The sequence below is a fragment of the Heloderma suspectum genome, chromosome 1 (assembly GCF_057233095.1).
Source record: "Heloderma suspectum isolate Gila_16-S chromosome 1, 16-S_ref, whole genome shotgun sequence".
Lineage (NCBI taxonomy): Eukaryota > Metazoa > Chordata > Lepidosauria > Squamata > Helodermatidae > Heloderma > Heloderma suspectum.
Window position 1 is genome coordinate 246,397,127 of NC_139458.1, and position 6,000 is coordinate 246,403,126.

Here is a 6,000-nt window from a genome sequence, read left to right on the forward strand (position 1 = left end):
GGCTAATCTAATCTGAAGAAAAATTGCAAATGTGACATTTAGTTTTATCTTAAGCATCAAAGCAACACCTATCCAGAGAATTTTCTGCCAAAGAAAATTTTCCCAGTTTTGAAACAGGTCTGCATCATCCTACCCTATCTTTAGTGGTAGCTATCTTTGATCAGAGTTAGTTGCTGCTAAATATCCCCTGTCTAGAATCTACACAACCAAGGGAGTTTAGGGTATTTCAGGGACAGTTCTGGTAAGTTACTGGGTTCATACATTTTTGTTTTCTGTCTGAAATCATTCCAGAGCTCCAACAGGAATTTATTATTAAACATATCTTTTCTCACAAGAAGCCACAAGAAAGGAATACTAACTTATCTAATTCAAAGCCAAAACATCTGTGAATTATTTTTCCACTTCTGATTTATAATCCAAACTGGAAACTCAAGGATCTTGCTGTGGATGGAACATGAGATTCCCACTTTGGACATTAATTACATCAGAAACAGGAAGCATAACTCACACTTCTGCAAGCTAGTAACTGATGAACTGTAAATTAACCCTGATGCACACTCTTCGTAGCATGTGGCATGACAGACTAATGAACCTTCTATTTGTTCCTTAACTGGTTTCTTGTGCTACCTTTTATTTATTTATTTAATTAATTAATTAGAAGTGCGTAGAAGTGGCAACCTAGAATGTATGAGCCCTGGCTCTCATGTATTTTATGCATAAAACCACCAATTCAAATGTGTATGTGGCATTCTCAATTGACATGAGGCTCGTGTTTTACCTACTTGGGTGTCTGTACAAAATATAAAATCAAAAGCACCTCTACCTTTCATAACAGTAGATGTCCTGCATCTCAATCCCGCTTACTGTGAAACTTATTACGCACATTTCACACACTACTGGCTTTGAGCCCTTCCTCCAGACTTGTGCTACAAGTAGCATCCTAAGTCTCAACCTCTATTCTCCTGATAATGCCACTAAATTCTCTTCACTGTGTTCTTTGCTGTTATGTTCCCATCCCTTTAATGCAAAAGTATTTGAACGCCTTACAGCACATAATTAAATATGATGTTGTGACATCTGTCATGCGTTCTTTCCTTTCTTCCTTCTTGGGAATTTGGGTGGGATAATGATTTGTGCAGTTTCGTGTTTTCTTTAGAAGTAGTAACAGTATGTCCTTTCACATTTTCCTTTTCTTTCTATGCCATCTGCCATGTTTCAGTTGGCAAAAATTAAGGGCAAAGTCAATTTTTGCTTGAGCATCAGAGCCATTATGCAGTTCCTTGTGAAGAATGGCAGAAAAGAAGAGGAAAAGAAAGCCCCACACCTCCCTCTCTAAAGAAGCCTGAAGAAACAACTTCCAAGCCAGCAAATAAGCTGCTGATGCAAACTGTGTAGATGCCTTAGTAAAGACATTGACCAAGCGGAGGAAACCTGCCAAGTACATGGCTGTTTTAGAATGTCATATTGCTAAGCATTAATTTGCTGCTCTTTCTAAAGGAATGAGACGAAGGGTTTTGTGGGGTTTTCAGTCTTGTTTACTGGCGAAAGTAGAAATTTGTAAGATTCAAGTTACTCTCATTGGGGGAAAGGTGCCGTAGCTCAGTGCTAGAGCACAGGTTCTGCATGCAGAAGGTTCCAGGTTCAACCACTGACAGTGAGTAGTGGGCAAAGGAGGCACCTGATTGGACTGGCACCTGGAGGAGCTGCTCTTCCAGGCACCGTCCTTTTCTCTGTGCAGAGAGGCATGGAGCTCTGTGCCTCTCTCTGCACAGAGGAAGGCCAAATGGGCAGGGTACTGTCAGTGAAGGGGGCAGGGCATCTGGGTGGGGCTTGCAGGCAGGCCCTCATCCCCTGATGTCATCTGGCCTGCCTCCTTGGTCCAGGGGGCAATCTGGCCCACAGACCAAAAAACATTCCCCAACCCTGAGTTAGTCAGAATTGCTATTAAAGGCAATGTCTGAGACCTTGCAGCACACTGCCTGAGATGGCTGCCAGATGTTCTAAACAACCCAGAGGAATTCTGAAGTCTCCTGTTTCAAAAGCTGCTGAGAGGTTCGTCCAGAGAAACAGAGAGATATTCCTCTGGTCTATTTCACTAGGGCTAGTAAAGCAGTCTCCATGCCAAAACCAGAAAGCTTATCATTCATCCTAGACAACGTTTCCAGTTCCAGTTGTGCCCCACATATTAGAAAGGAACATAGGAAGCTGCCTTATACTGAGTCAGACACTGAGTCCATCTAGCCCAGTATTGTTGACACTGACTGGCAGTGGCTCTCTGGGGTTTCAGGCAGAAGTTTTTCCAGCCCTACTTGGAGATGCCAGTGATTGTACCTGAGACCTACTGCAATCAAAGCAGGTGCTCTACCGACTGAGCTATGGCCCTTCACACACTTGAAAAATATTTGTGTTAGTTGTTGTTGAATCTGACCCAAGCTTTCTTTTTCTCCCAATAATATACACTATAATGATGTTGTTGTCTTTGGGATGAAGTTAGGCTCCCCTTAAGAGTTCTTGGAATCCTCAGGACTTCATTACAAATAAAGCAATATTCTCTGTCCATTTTGGTAATGAATTATATATTTGTATTTAGAGTGGAGCTGTTCTCTTGTATCGTTCTCTCAAAACTCACTGTCAAATAGGCTTGCTGATTCACTCCAGTTAAGTGTGTCCTGAATTTTCCCACTGCTTTTTATGACTACATTTCATACAGTGCCTGATTATAAAAAGTAAACTAGTAATATGTATATATCTTCTTCCACACTCAAAAGCCAAGTGGTAACTACTGGGAAGCCTGATCACAAAACATGCCCCCAAAATGATATTATTGTCTGCAATATTTTTGTCCTCTTAAATTGTCCTCTGCCCTAGAAATATAGCAAACCTGAAGACTCCCTTTTGAAAGGCTGCTTCTTTTATGATATCGCTGTGCTCTTCATAATTTGTTTTTCTACTCTCCATCTTCCATTTTCTTGCAAATATTTTGTTTATCATAAGCAACACTTGGCCTGGGTTTACAATATATTAATTTGCACAAACTGCACACAATAGCTGTCCCCCACCTCAACTCTAGCTGGGTCTACAAATAGTTCCTGTCAGATATGTGCAATAGTGCCAATCAACTGGGAATCGTAGTACAAAACATCTGGAGGGTGCAGGTTTAGGTAAGACTGCTTTATATTCTAAATATATATTCTTTATATTCTAACTTTAGGGGGGAAACCCTATGGGAGAAAAAGCCCCCAAAACAACCAAATGAGGACTTAGGACTATTCAGTGGCCACAGAACACTAAATGTCTGTTGTGGGGGGAAACAGGGGTGGTGGAGGGAACAGAGTATCCTGGAAAGGTGTCTGAGTGGCTGGATGGGACCTGAACAGGAACACTCTACACTGCAACATTTTGTTGCAGGTCCCACTGATATTTTTTGCTATATATATCTGACTTCCCTCTCGCCCTCTCCCCCATCTTTCTTTTTTTTTTAAAAAAAATTCTTTTAAAAAACAGTGGTGGTGTTCACTGGTGTGACTCATCTCAGAATGAGGCATGGCCCCCTTGTAGACCTGAATACCCCAGGGCCTGTTATAATCCAGTGTAATTTAGACAAGGGTTCATGAAATATATGTTGTGAAGAATCTTGCATACTAAAATGTTACTTAAAATATTTTAGTACTTATCAACAGTCAAAGAAAGAAATACTCTTGCTCTATCATACAGATTATGGGTGTCCTATAACAGAAAACTACTGATGCAATAATTGTAAAACTGGCTTCTTTATATTCCAAGCTTCAGTTGAAAACTCTGTTGCTGGGCTCATTTAGAAAGGCAACTGTTAGGAAGCTTAAGATAAAGCATTTATCTCCGTGTCAAAAGTGCTTACTGTCCCCAGTGAGCGCCCAACACATGTCAGCAAGCGGTTTAGGCTGCAGAACCAGAAACATGGCAGCGTCTGTGGGTATTCATCTGGGAAAATGTGGCATACATCAAATCAATGAGACAGTGCCAGCCTGTCTCTGCCAGTGACTGTGTTGCAGGCAGGAGCAAAACATATGTCTTGTCAGCTAGAGTACTCCCCGCCCTATGCTGTCATGCTGTCATATCAAGATGCTGATATTTCAATATGAAATATACGTTTCTTTGAGGAAGGGTAGGGGTGGGTGGGATTGCTTACAGTCTGCAACCAGCTGCCACATCAATCTTGTTGCTTTGGCAAAGGGAGAAGGACTCGAAGCGATGAAGGATCTGTATCTCGTTCTCTCATGAACTATTATAATACATACAAAGGGCAGGATCTAATGCGACATGAGCTCTAATGCAAATTACAGTCAGGGCCAGAAATATTGGAACAAGGATAACTGTTTTGGCAATTGGCCTCTTTACACTACCACACTGAAGTTGAAAGGAAGCACACCCAGATGGGAGCGAAGTCAGGACTTTCAGCTGTAATTCAAGGGGTGTGTGTGTATGCCACTGGCTGTACTTCCCGAATGGTTAGTGCCCCACTTTTGTCAAACCCCTTGAATTACAGCAGAAAGTCTTGACTTCGCTCCCATTTGGACGTGTTTCCTTTCAACTTCAATGTGGTGGTATACAGAGGCCAATTGCTAAAACAGTTATCCTTGTTCCAATATTTCTGGCCCTGACTGTACATTATGCTAGCGTAAGGGACCTCTAGCACAATGTCAATAGCATAAGCGACCTCTGGAGTTTTCCAGGGAATCCCGTTGCACTAACTAATGCTATTGGGGTTGCACTAGAGGTCACTTGCGCAATGCTAGCTCAATGTAATTTACATTAGCCTCAGTGTCTCACTGGATCCTACCTCAGTAAAGGACAGTGGCCTTACAGTGCTATGCAAAAGCAGAAGGCATGTCTATGGACCAAGGGCATGTGTGTCTGGTCAGACCTTGCCAAAAGCAGGGACACAGTGTTGCAGACTGACACTGGCTCAATGTCTCCTTACGTAAGCTCCAGGTTCATAAAGAGTCATAGTCTATAATGGCTGGACAAATTCCTATGGCCAGGAACAAACATTCATGTCGGTTGAGTTTCCACTTCAGTAATAATAAGGTGCCCGAAAGCTATATTTGCCCTGAGTGACTCAAACAGGTGTGCAGTCATTGTAAAGCAGCTGTCCAGCCAGAAGCAGGAATGGATGAAGTAGGACAAAGTGACCTGCCACACGTGCATCACCGTCACCCTCAGCCCAGCAGGGAAGATGCTCCAGAGCTAAACTGCTCTTGGCATCAAGAACAAAAAAAGTTTTAAAATTAAGTTTTTAATTACAATTGGCTTTCCAGGTAAAGCCTGTCACCATGTTGAAGAGGGGATGTCAGAAAAAAGGAAATTCGTATCGTGAATTCCTGTTTCCAGGACTCCCGGAGGGCATTCAATATTCTTATCCTTCAGGATAGCCCCTCCTCTTCTGTAAGCAGGCAGGGCCAATGTCTTGCTGGTCTCCTCTAGAGGAGGGATATCCTGGTCTTCCAGACTGGTACTAGAAAAGCAGAAAAAACCCTTTTTGTTGTTTATTCGGTCAGTCACTTCTGACTCTTCGTGACTTCATGGACCAGCCCACGCCAGAGCTTCCTGTCGGCCGTCACCACCCCCAGCTCCCCCAAGGTCAAGTTCATCACCTCCAGAATATCCTCCATCCATCTTGCCCTTGGTCAGCCCCTCTTCCTTTTGCCTTCCACTTTCCCTAGCATCAGCATCTTCTCCAGGGTATCCTGTCTTCTCATTATGCGGCCAACGTACTTCAGTTTTGCCTTGAATATCATTCCCTCAAGTGAGCAGTCTGGCTTTATTTCCTGGAGTATGGACTGGTTTGATCTTCTTGCAGTCCAAGGCACTCTCAGAAAACCCTACCACCTCCAAAACAAGAAAGCATAAAGTTAGAATACTACTAACATCAACTCCTGCCCAAAAAACACCAGTTGGGTAATCCACGCATGTTAACATCACAGCTTGAGAACTAAAAGACGATAGTTGAAATGGGAATTT